The 13,590-nt window shown below is 44.9% G+C and overlaps 1 protein-coding gene across 1 annotated transcript in view; it reads right to left on the bottom strand.

Moving 5' to 3' along the window:
* Nucleotides 1-13,590, bottom strand: part of PRICKLE2 (prickle planar cell polarity protein 2) — a 320,594-nt gene that overhangs the window by 285,227 nt on the left and 21,777 nt on the right. The gene's annotated exons all lie outside the window — the stretch shown is intronic.

Raw genomic sequence — 13,590 nt, 5'->3', positions numbered from 1 at the left:
TTTCCCAATCCTTGGCTCTAAGAGACGTTAGTTTTCTGCTCAAGCAAAGAAAAATCTGTGAGCTGGGACCAAGAGTATGGGTCACCATTTTGGGCTATTTTGGCTGCTTAACGTTAATGGATACGTGCACTTCCCAAATACTTGCAGTTTCTCTTTTTAAAAGCCCCAATCTTAGCAAACGCACTTGTCATTGTTCCAAGTCTTTTACAGACTTGCCCACCTTGGCCAGAGGAGCATATAGCCTAGAGTTTTGACTATTTTGGAGGAAGGCAGGATAAAGCACAGGATGCAGAAATCTAAACTCCGTAGCTTTGGATTGTGAGTAAAATAGCCTCCCTGAACCTGTCTCCTCACCTGTAGAACGGGGCTCCTACTCACTTCTGAGGGTTGTGGAGAGGTTTAACTAAATGATGCATCAGCTTCTTGGCTATAGAAGCATGGTCCTCAGATGCCGACGTCTTGGTCACTATGAACCATAGCTAAAGTATGGAGAGCCCACTGGGGGCAGAGGCCAAGAGCTCTTTGTGCTAAGAGTCAGAACTGGATTCCTGCCTGGTTTTGCCCCGCCTCACCTATGCCAGACAATCTACCTCCCCTTCTGAGCCCTGGCTGCATCATCAAGAAACCAGTGCTCCTGCAAAAGCAAAAGCAGGAGAATCTTCCAGGGCCCGGAATCACGAGATGATATATGCAAAAGGGTCTAGAAAACCATGCAAAGCCTTGCAAATACAGGTTATCCTTACTCTTGGACAGAGGCACAGCGACACCTTCAGGGAGCTCTCCTGTTTTTAGTGGTACTTCCCAACTAGGACTCGTGGTGGCTCATAAGGAATACTTATAAATACCATCGCAGTCTACTTATGAAAAGCCAGAGGAACTTGAAGGAGACCCATTTACTGAGAAAGAGCCAAGCCAATGAAAATGTAATTCAAGGGGCGTTCAAAGGAGGTAGAAAACCACAGCGTTCTGTTAGCTCCAATATTATGATTCACATTCCTGTTGGTCTGAGAAGGGGCTGCCCGTGAAATGCTATCTTGGAACCTAGGAGCGTGAAGGCTGGATTCAGAGGTTCCTCGTTTTGTGGGATCACAGAAAGGGTGAAGAGTGCAGGGAGAGCAGCTCAAAACAGAGCCTCGGGAAATCCACATTTTGATGGAAGAGGGGAGAAAGGAGGACCACGCCTAGGTGAAGTTTTTATGTGGCTTGTAATCAGACCTGACTTTGCTTCACATACTGGACTATATTAAACATGTGGGTCATCTTTACCTACACATGTCCAACTTTATTATTAAACCCCGCAGCTCCATGCTGAGGGCACGGCCTCTCCAACCGAGCACGGACAGAGGTGGGATTCCACAACATCTCTCCAGGACAGGCTCTGAGATCCCGGTGCAGAAACCCGGCCCCAGGACGAGAGTCTCGATTCGTTCCACGTGAGAGAAAGGGCCGCTACTCCACGTCTCCGCATTGTTCCTGTAAGATCTCTTGTTCTTTCCCTCACCACGTAGTCTTCAATAGAACTTTTGTATCCCTGCTGGAGGACTCCTGAGTTCCCAAGGATAAGTAAGAAGACTGGAAACAAAATATGGAGATATGGTGGGTATATCAGGACCCTGGTAATAAGGAGCCTAAAATCAGAAGATCCATCTGAATATGGACACAGGAGACTTTAGGAGAAAACAGGTTAGCCAACGAACAAACATCTTTTCCTAGAGGTAAGAATGGTCTGATTCAGTCAGTGTAAGAGATTAGGGGGGGAAAAAAATTGAGCCAGAGTGTTCAATAACTTGTTCATATTACAAGGGAAGTTGAGGGGGCCTTCTTTGTTAGCATGGATTCAAGTTCAAGAGTGGAAATCAGTGGCTGATCTTGGCGCTAATAATAGTCTTTAGCTATCGCCAGGCACTGTGCTCAAGGCTTTACATGGACTATACACCATTTTAGTTACACAATAACCTTATCAAAGCAGTATTATGGTCTTCATGGTGCTTTAGGGGAGAAACAGGAGCTTAGCGAGTTCCAGCCCCTCACCCACAAACTAAGATATCAGGAGTACCAAGGACGGCATCTAGGCTTGGCTGAAGTCAACACCTCCCCCAGATAACATCCACAAAAGGATCGGAAACATCAATCTCCCCATCTTCTAGAATCAGATACCTTCACGACAAAAATCAATCCTTGTTAAAGGCAAGCTTTAAAAGGAAGAAGATCTCCCACAGTCCCCTCCCCGCCACCCCTCACATCTTCTGCCTGCCAATCACCGTGGACGGGTCAGGTTTTAGCTGAAGGGAGACTTTAGTGACCAAAATCTTATGCAATTAAAATGTTTATTGTTCAAAAAGCTTTTGCTGGAAAAGATGCATTTTACATTTATCACTAGTCTAGTAACCTTTGATAAGTATTAAAAAATGTTTACAGAATGTCTAGAATTTAGTTGGTAAATCACCCCAGGAGACCCTTGTGGCCTGGGCTTTGCCACCTAGTATGCTCTCTTAAGAAAAGTCACTTCCGCTCCTTGTCAATCTGTTTTCTCAACCAGACCGACCAGGAACTCTCTGGGAGTCTTCCCAGGTCCGAGATTCTGCAAGACAGGAAGGAAAGGTAGTTTACTCTGAAATGACGCAAGAAGAATGTTCTCCTTATCAAGAATTGAACAACAGAATCTGTGAAGGAAATCTCCATCTAGAAATTTCTCAAGGTACCCTTGAGAGAGGAGCGCATACTTCTGGCGATTCCAATCACCGTCTAAAGGACATAGAGACATCTGTTAGTTAATAATTAATGACTTACCAGGAAGAACATATTAACAGGCAGATCGTGGTAATGTGCGTTTTCTCAGCATGGGAACCAGTGTCTCGGGTGGTGACCAGGCAGTGTCATTGGCCTCGAAGAGGCTGCCTCATGCTAGTAAGGCTCACTGTCCGAGGCCTCATGCTGCAGACAGGAGAGAAAGGACGGCCTTCACCCTAGCTGGTCTCCCCTGCAAGCAACAGAGAGACTAAGCAGACTGCCACTACCATTCCAGACCTCGTGATTTGATCTTATGCCACCCATCTCAGGGACAACCGTAGTTGTGGAAGAATTCTCAACATGCCCATCCCGACAAGCTTCCATCAGACAGATTGTCATCTCTTAAGATTGCCCTTATAAAAGTTTAATAAGAGACAGGAACGGACATTTGTGGAGTGCAGGGTAGGCTAGCTGTGTGGGTCATCTTATTCAATTTTTACAGGCAAACTCTCTCATCAGGTGCATGAATGTCCAAGGGAGACCTCTGGAAGGCCAGGCCAAACTCTGGAACCAGGGTAAATCTCTTCAATTCCTGCGTCACGTTTCCGGCTGACCGCCTGTCCGGTCCTCGATGCCTTGTTTGAAAACATAAACCTCAAAGGACAACGGGCAGTAAGCCCAATGCCACCACCGTCATCATTCCTTTTTATCCAGCGAGTTCCGGAGGTAAAAGGATGTCGTCCTGTTAGGATAAGGATGTGGCCTAAAGGAAGTCTCCCCACCCCCGCCCCAGTGTTCAATCGTACACAGGGAGATCTTGGAGAAGTTACCCCGTTATCTGGTGACCCAGGAAAGCTAGGAACATTAAAGTTGCCGGCAGCTGCTTTAGCTTAGGCAATGCATTTCTCGACATGGTTTTCAAACATTTTGGAAAGGAGAATGCACATAACGGACTTGCCTGAACTTTGTATTTCCTTTCTCGGCTTTCCTCCTGAGCCTCTCCCAGAGGCCTGGCTAAATTCCAAAAGCAAACACTACACTCATATGTTCCAGTCTCCTTATTAACTTCTGCAGCAGTAACTTCTGATTCATTGTCATGCCTGCGTTTCATTACATTCTGTTCATCAGGAGCAACACTGATCAGCCTGTTTCTGCCCTGTACCCACCCCCAGAAAGGGGCACTGGACTGTAGTTTCAGCTCCCCCTCCCCTCCCACCAAAAAGTGTCCTGATTTTTATGACAGAAACCCTCCAAAGGGGAATCACGTGTTTCTGGAAGAATTTTGAGCATCTCTGAAGGGACAAAGAGATGACTCATTACCAAGAGACTGGGAGAGCAAAATGGAAGGGAAACTGATGAAAAGCACTTTCAATTTCTCAAAAAGGAAAAAAAAAATTGTTTTCTCCTGATACCTCTCAAAGAAGATGGCCTTGGTCCTAGCATACATCTTGGGGGGGGGGGGGGGAGACACAAGCAACAGGAAAAGCAACCTGAGATCTTGTCTTCTAAATCAACCTTCGACTTCAGCGACTCAGCTTATGAACAAATGAAGGTACCCTAGTGGCTTCATCTTTTCTTCCTCACCCCAAATATGCCATCCTTTGATTCTCAAGCTATGATAAGATATATGTGGAAATGAAAAGACAACTCTCATCTACATGGATTTTGACAAGAAGAAGAACACCAAAATGTGAGCCCTCATTTCTAGCCAACCAATAGAGCAGAGCGGAATATAGGAATGGGAGCTATTTTGAAGGTTTCCCATGGTTACGGCTGCTATGGAAATCATTTTCTTCTCTGGGGTTTTCAGATATCTGAGCCCAGCTTCAATCACTGTTTAAAGAAGGAGAACAAAGGGAGAACATGGACAGAAATTGCTTCTTTTATTTAAAGTTTTAAAAGGTTCCAAACTAGGGTGGTTGGAGGATGGGCAGAGGCACCAACGGCCGCGGTAACCTCAAAAGACTGCCATCAGGGTCAGCCGGCATGGGACAAGATCAATCCCTCGAGGTCTGGAGAGAAACCTGTGCTTTCTGGACAGAGACAGATTTATCTTTTAAAGCACCAAGTGAAACGTATAACTCCCCCCGTGTAAAATCAATGGCCTCCTACCATCCTTAAGATAAAGTCTTAACTTCCTGAGATGATATGAGACCCAACAGCCTTCTTCCATCTCACCTTTCTTACCCTCTGCCTTATTTTCTGCAGATCAGCTGCCCTGGTTTTTATACATCAAATATGTTATGTTCCTCCCTGCCTCAGGGCCTTTGCACATGCTATTTCCTCTGCCGAGGAGGCTTTTTCTCCCTCTCCCCCATTTCACCTGTTCATCTTTTAGATTAAATGATTAAACATCACCTTCTCTGGTTTATTCAGACTGGTCAGGTCATCTTATCCTTCCCTGTGGAGCATTTGTTGCAATTTAATCAAATCTATAATTTGATGTTTCAGGATTCAGGAGCACAAAGAGGTAGAGTAGAAGCTCTATGAGGGCACAAAATGTATCTCTAGTTTATCCTGCGGTACACAGGCATTATAGTTCAGTGCCTTGCATACGACTGGCACTCAGTAGATATTTATTGGATAAATAGTTCCATGGTATGTTACAAGTAGAGTTTTGTCTCTGTCCGATGTCATGGCATGGTATTTCCCTAAGCCACAAACATCTCATATGTGATAGCTTTATAGGAGTCTTACAAATATGGGCTGAAAATGTTATGTGTGAATTTTATCTCAATATAGCTAGAAAAAAAAATATGGAGTGGAGTTACACCGTAGGTCCAGCTAGGGTTTTGAATTTAGCACACAAGGTCAACTTAAGTAGAGCAACGGCTCTGGACTGGGGATAGTCGTAACATGGGGAACATGTAGTGACATGTGTGACAGCTAAAGACATTTTGGATTGCCACAACTGGCAACCAGTGCATCAAAATCAGGGATGCTGCTAAATGTCCTACAATAGACAAGACAACCCCCCATAACCATGAGTTATCCAATCCACGTGTTGACAGCATCAGAATAAGAAATCTGATATAGAGGTAAATTATTCTTCATAACACACTTGATAAAGGAGCCATCTTGGAGAACAATAGCCCTCTCTCCTGGTCTATTCCAGGCAGCTTTCTGCCCATGTTGAGACAGACACTGCTCCTGTCTCAAGCTGAAAACTAGACAAAGTCACCAGCTTTCATCAATGCATTAGAAGAATGTTTACCTTTAAACACTAGCATCTCATCCAGCATGGCAAGAAGCCCACACGACCACAGAGATTCAGAAGCCGAAACCAACAAGAAGCAAGAGAGTCATGTTCTCCTTCTCCTGTTCACACCAGGGCTAGGCAACATGAGGAGAATGGAAGGTAAAATGCCCACACTTTTCCATCTCTCATTCTGTCTTTTCCACAAGGATGAAGTGGTCCAGTGGGAACTCACCTGCCACCATCTTGCCAGTGGGGTCAGGTTTTTCTCCACTGCAATCCTCTGCCCACATCCCCCAAATGTTTCCCCCTTTGGTGCAGGAGAAAAGCCCACTCCTGGAGCCGCATTCCTTTGAATCCACCATTTCTCAAACAAAATGAGTCTGTTCAACTGCACGCTGTCTTAAATGTAAATTCTAGGTGAATTTTTAAAAAAAAAAAGTAGCACTTAGCCTTTACGTAGGGAGGAATTATGTTAACTAGGGAAATGAACTAGTATAAAAGAACTGGATATGAAAAAGCAAGGGATATAGCAGAAGGTAGGTCTTTGGGTTGCATACATGGGGTCAAAAATGTGGAAAGCACTGAAAATCGTATCACTTGCTATGGGACAGCAGGTAAGAGACTTAACCTCTCTATGCCTCAGTTCTGCTACCTGCAAAACAGACGTAACAGTGCCAGTCCCAAAGGGTGGTAGATGACGATCAAATGAAAGAATGGAAGTCAAGCTCTTAGATCAGTCCTTGGCCCACAGTACCTACTCCACAAACAGTTTACTCAGGACAGGCCATGATCTAATTGTTAGAAGACTGTACAATCAAGACAGGAAAGCCACCTTGAGGAAGGACGCTTCGAGATTCTTGCATACAGTCAGCATTCAGTAAATATTTGCCAAATGTTTACTTCATTTGTTTAGTCATCCCTTTGGCCCAGTGCCTAGCTACCAGGACTGCAATGTTATACTCAGGGTGGCAATAAACCAACTCTACTTCCTAACTTCCCATGCAGGTAGCGATGGCCATGTGACCATGCTTTGGCCAATAAGATGTGCATTGATGTCATGGATGAATCTTCTGGGAAAGAAGATGATTCAGTTGCAACAGTGCTTCTTCCTCTCCCTTCCCCTTTCTTCGCACCTCAAATATAGTGCTTGTGTAGGGTGGCGGAAGAGGGAGGCAGGCAAGAAAAGCCATCTCCCTCTCTTGAGGACAGAGCACATGCTAACAAGGGATGAGCTGAAAAGAGAGAAGCATGTGTCTCAGATGACAGCTAAGCTGGCACACCACCCCTGTATGCCCAAAGTCACTATTTCTCATTACATAATAAAAATAAAATTCCTAATTCATTTAAACCAGCTTCTGTCTCGGGGAGAAGGGGGGTCTGTGCAATCCTCCACCAATAATCACACTTTTTATGGTAGAGTGTCTCTACCTTCTCCTGGTCAAATTGTTCCCATGTCTTCAACTAACTCCCAGCAATGACCTAAACACTAATGACTATTTCTTCACCTCAAGCCCTAAGCATATACCAAGCCTGTGACATATACCAAGCCTGTCTCTAAGATAAACCTCTAGAACTTCTCCATCAGAATGTCCCACAAGCCACTCAACCTTATCTTATCCAAACCGAAGCTCTTCCTCTTCTCCCCAAATGTGTTCTCCACCTGTTCCCAGTTCGGGGAATGTTGCCTGACCTGTTTGGGATATTCCACATCACCCAGAATGCAGAAATCTTTCTTTTCGTCCAATCCTTCAATTTCAAGTCAGCCACTGAGTATTAAGAAATTGAGTTCTGGGGGCACCTGGGTGGCTCAGTGGGTTAAAGCCTCTGCCTTTGGCTCGGGTCATGGTCCCAGAGTCCTGGGATTGAGCCTCGAGTTGGGCTGTCTGCTCAGTGGGAAGCCTGCTTCCCCCTCTCTCTCTGTCTGCCTCTCTGCCTACTTATGATCTCTGTCTGTCAAATAAATAAGTAAAATCTTTAAAAGAAAGAAAGAAAAAGAAAAGAAAAGAAAAAAAGGAATTGAGTTCTAAAATGGCTCACAGATTCAAGCCTGCTTTGTCTTGGTCCCAGTTATAAGAACAGTCAAGGGTCAGGGGAAAGGGCAGAACCCACAAAGTCCTTTATAATGCATTATCATCCACCAACAGGATCACCATTTTCTAAAGCTGATGTGGGGCATTGGGGAGGACTTTCCCTGAAGAGCATCCAACATTCGGCCTCCAAGGTTAGAGCAAAGCAGGTCATTCATTAGGACAATGTTCCAGTCCACAGAGTCTGATAGACTTCTCTCCTGTGAATTCCTTAGGTAACTGACATTGGCACTGAGGTGTGCACCTATGTTATGGGCTGTCCCTTGGAGGTGTTTGCCCCTCTGCCTACCCCCACTCCACAAAAGCACTCCAGGCCACTGGTAAATTAACTCAGTAGCATGGAGATACAGTTTTCATTGTTTGTTGCCTAATTCATACTGCAGTCTACCAGGATGAAATAAAACTTCAAAAAGCTTATCAAAGATCCAACAGCGTTGGGCAGTAGGAGAAGCACAGACTTTATTATGCCACAAAGAGGGGCTTTCCACAGCGCAGGCAACGTGGCTCCCACCGCCACCATTCTGACACACCAGCCAGCTTCTGGCACTCGACCTGCCTTTGGGAATAACATCAATTCATCTTCACTGATTTTCCCTGTGATAACTTCATGACTATTTATGGGAAGCTTCAAAGGCTAAGAAATGCTAAACAAACAAGGAGATAAGTTGCCAAAATGTTAAACATCGGCCCTGGCTGACCTCACAAGATTTTGCTAGGGGAATTCTTCTAAGTTCACATAGATTATCACTGGAAACCAAATGTGTGATAACGTCTCAAAAAAAAAAAAAAAAAAATTCATCCTAGGCCAAACTGAAGAAGCTTACAAGCCAACACAAGATTATTTTTAGAATGTCACCTATTGAGAAGGAAAAATAAAAGCATGAAAAAAAAGAGTATGATTATACAATACAAAGAATAAAAATGAGATCTTTCTTCTTCAGAACCTATCTTGACCTTTTCCATTCTAGCCTGGGAACTTCGCAAGTTAAAAAAAAAAATCTAATTAAAAATCACTGCTGATATTTCAGTTCAAGTGAAAGTAATAAGGCTTTAAATTTTTTGGATGAACACATATCATTTTTCAGAGATAATCTTTCATAATACTCTAAATTAGATGTCTTACAGAGAGTTTTGCCTTTTCTTTTTAAGTGGATGATGTTAAAATGACTTTCTCAAATGCCATTTCTTCCTTTCCTTTCAATTTTAAGTAGCTAGGACAAGTGTGAATACCAGGGCAAAAAAAAAAAAAAATCAATCTTTAAGAAACAAAATATGCAGGTCTCTATTCACAGATTCTCTATCTGCCGTGGCAGAAAACAAAAATTAAGTGAATTAATGGGACCATGAAAGAGTCAGTGGATAAAGAGAGGTTCTATTTTTATTAGGCATCATCATTAAAAAAGCTTACTCGGTGCAATTAGATCTTTTAGCTCCAAGGAGTAGCCATTACCAGATAACATTAAAGACACACTCAATAAGGAGTCTGAACAAATAGTTCTCGGCCTAGAGGCTTAAAAACAATAATACAAGTTAACGTTTATTAAACACCTCTTTGTCAGATGAAGTAATTAGTATTTATGGGGCAACTTAATATGTGTCAGGCCCCTTCCTAAGTTTATTGGGATATTATCTTTTAATCCTCGCAAAACTCTGTAGGTCTCATAGAATTCTCCTGTGCATCAGAAGCTGTGAAGATGAGCAAAGTTGAGCCATGTAGCCGGGCTTTTCAGACCAGACAGACCTGGGCTGGGATGCGGATTCTGACATTTACCAGCAGCAAGAGCAAAGCCAAGAGCTAAGCCCTGAGACTCAGTTTTACCCTCTGTAAAATGGACACTGACCTTGTGAGGTTATCGTGAGGCCTGAAGGACAGAATACATAAAGCCCCTGGCCCAGCAGCTGCCACAAACAGGGACCCAACACACACTGATTTCCTTCCCTTTGTATTTGGTTCCTTATTTGCATTTTGTATCTTTGCCCCAAGGGGAAACATTGGGCAGAGAAGTGGTCAACCATTCCCATTTATTGTCAACCATAACTGAGGAAAGATAATCTATGAAACCCCCTTGTTACAGGATGTACACCTAAACCTCACGGACTCCGGCATGAAGGGGAAGTCCCCACGGGGGTGACTATGCCTCTCCCATTTACTCTTCCGCACATCTCCCACAGCACAGTGCACATACCACTGGTGGGAGCACTGAGTGTGGAAAGGCGGGTCATGTGGTTTCTTGATCTAGGTCCTGAGTGTGTAATTTGGGGAAATTTTGCAGGTTTGATTTGGACACTTTTTTTTTTTTTCTAAAGATTTTACTTATTTATTGGACAGAGATCACAAGCAGGCAGAGGAGCAGGCAGAGGGAGAAGGAGAGTCAGGCTCCTTTGCTGAGCAGAGAGCTCGACGTGGAGCTCGATGCCAGCACCCTGGGATCATGACCTGAGCCAAAGGCAGAGGCTTTAACCCACTGAGCCACCCAGGTGCCCCTGATTTAGACACTTTTATCTCTACATATAATACTGAAATAAAAAGCGTTCAAAAAAACAACTTCTGGGGGCGCCTGGGTGGCTCAGTCAGTTAAGTGTCTGCCTTCGACTCAGGTCATGATCCCAGGGTCCTGGACTCAAGCCCTGCATCAGGCTGCCTGCTTATCAGGGAGTCTGCTTCTCCCTCTCCCTGCTGCTCTGCCACCTCTACTCTCTATCTCTGTGTCAAATAAATAAAACCTTTAAAAAACAAAACAAAACAAACAAACAAACAAAAAATCCAACTTCCGGGACACCTGGGTGGCTCAATAGGTTAATAGGTCTACCTTCGGCTCAGGTCCTGATCCCAGGGTCCTAGGATGGAGTTTCATATCCGCCTCCTATCTCAGTGGGGAGTCGGCTTCTCTTCCTTCTGCCCCTCCACTCCTGCTAGTGCTCTCTTATTCTGCTCTCTCTCTGTCTCTCAAGCTCTCTCAAATAAATAACCAAATCTTAAAAAGAAAAAAGAAGAACACAAAAAAACAATTTCCACATAAGCAAATCCCTTGGAAAAGTCATTACATACCGTTGGGTACCCATACCTCCATCTAAATTCCATGCCTTAAACCATTAACCCCCACTTCCTTCTCAGCACCCCCCATGCCTCCTCTGGCCCCCGTTCCTCCCCCCCGCCCCAGCTTCCATTCTTGGAGCTCCTTCTCAGGCTCCATCCGGCCTCTCTCTGTCCCGGCTTGGCTCTTCCCCGCATCCCTCGGCCTGGCGTGCCCACCAGCCTTAAACCCTGTGTCATCCAGCGTCTCTGACTCTTCTCTCATATTCCTAACCCAGCTCAACCTTCCCCTGCCTCAGATCTGGATCCTCTGCACAGTCTGACCACTGTGGTCCTGCCCTCAACCTTCCTTGTGGTGAGGGACCAGGCTCCCCGCCCATGCCCAAGCTTTCTGTCTGCCTCAGGAATTCCCACTCCCTGCCCCTGGAGTTCAGGCCTTTCACAGAGACCACGGTCCTCCCTGTTTTCACACTTGGGTTGTGTTTTTTTTTCCCCCTCCCTGTTATCTAATTCCCTTTCTAAATGATATTCATTTGGACTTTTATAAGCCGATGCTAACAAAATTAAAAGTCAACAATCACTCATTTCAACAGCCAATTCTTAACGGGGTGCTTCTTAGGAGTCACGCACTACTCTCTGGACCTCACACACATTAATTTACTTAATTCTCCTCACAATCCCGTAAGATAAGTACTCTTCCAACCCTGAGTTCAGGGATGGGTGAGTGGACACTAAGGCCCAGAGAGGTTAACTAACTTGCCTAAAGACACACAGTCATTCCTGGTGGAGCTGGGGTGGGAACCAAGGCAGTCTGAGCCCAGAGCCAGGCCTCCTGAGCAGAACTGCCACTTGAAATTACTTCTCAGGCCATCAGGACGGCACCTAGATCTGGCTGGAGGCCACAGAGGGCGCCCGGGTGGGAGTGGCTGGCTTTGGGAAACTGTGTTCTGAGCAGTGCTTCTTGTGTGAAACAGAGGGAGGTGTCAGGCCCAGTTCCTTGCAAGTGAACGGATCACTGACACAGGGCAGTACCCTGAGGTGCTCGTGGTGGCGCCTGGAGACATCCTGGAGAACGTGGCCTTCTCACCTCTCAAATGCTGCTCAGGACAAGGGCTGGAGAGAAGGGCTCATCATGCCATCGAAGGAGGGCAGCCGAAGGGCACACTGTGTGTGTGCAGTGGGTTTTTCAGTGAGCAGGGGGAGAGGCAGAGACACATGGAAGCTCCCACTCCCCTCCCGAGAGTCTGCTTTTGACTCGGTCCTCAGCCAATCTGAGAAAAAGATGCTTCATAAAACACTGAAGGGAGGGGACGAGTCTCTGCAGAACCAAAGGCTTCTCACTGTGAAAAGCAACATCTGATTTAAAAACAAAGACCACTCAGGGCGCCTGGGCAGCTCTGTGGGTTAAGGCCTCTGCCTTCGGCTCAGGTCATGATCCCGGGGTCCTGGAATCAGGAGGGAGCCTGCTTCCTCCTCTCTCTCTGCCTGCTTCTCTGCCTACTTGTGATCTCTGTCTGTCGAATAAATAAATAAAATCTTAAAAAAAAAAAAAAAAAAACCACAAAGACCACTCAATGGCGTGGTTCTGAAAAGCCACACTTAAACCCCCAAACTCACAATTCTACTGTGTTCACAGGCTTCTCAAGAGAGATAACAAAATATGGGAGGGCATCCCTCTCTCTCTTCATCTCCTCTCTCCAAACAAGTGTCAGAATTCTTCATCTTTCTGGGCCTTACTCTCCTTTGGGGCATCTAGTGAAGCCCCGGAACCCCTACCCAAAGGGAGTAAAATAAAATATATCCGATTATAAGGGAAACCAGTCAAATACATAGATATTAAAATTTTCAATTTGATGTAGCAAAGTATGTCCTTTTATGTTAGTATATATGGTATATATACTACATAACAGTATATCCTATGTGCATAGAGTATATATTGTCTATTTATATAGACCTACATATAAGTTATGTTACTAAGGTATTTTGGTTTTTTTAGATTGAGAGAGAGTGAGAGAGAGTGAGAGAGAGCAGGCCAGGAGATCAAGACCTGAGCTGAAATCAAGAGTCAGATGCTTAACTGATTGAGCCACCCGGGTGCTCCTGTTAGCAAGTTTTATATGCAAGTTATAATTTACATGATTTAGTATATGTGGTGATCAAGTACTTATTAGCATATGCTACATGGAGATCCAGCACCAAGTTTGGTAATACCATAATTCCTAAGCAGCCTAATTTTCTAAGTAAATGATATTTCCAGATAACGTCCATGTCCCACTATGGGACATGAAGACATCTGGAATATTTATTGGGGACAGAGTCAGAGGTACTGCTCGTGTTATTACCCTAGCTTGTCGCCTGCATAATTGAGGGAAACGCCCGAAGTTCAAGTAGGGGTTAGTAGAAACAAAGATGTAAAACCGTCTCCACCCACGTGCAGGGGTGCTCTGACTTTTCATCAGGGGCAGCCAGGTTAAGAAACAGTGTTCTCGAAGGATGTTGGGATAAGGCCAGGGCTGAAATGGGGGGATCTGGTGGCCGGT

Source organism: Mustela nivalis (genome assembly GCF_964662115.1).
Source record: "Mustela nivalis genome assembly, chromosome: 1".
NCBI classification, from domain to species: Eukaryota; Metazoa; Chordata; class Mammalia; order Carnivora; family Mustelidae; genus Mustela; species Mustela nivalis.
Note: the sequence above shows the minus strand (reverse complement) of the source record. Positions and strands in the feature narration are given on the sequence as shown.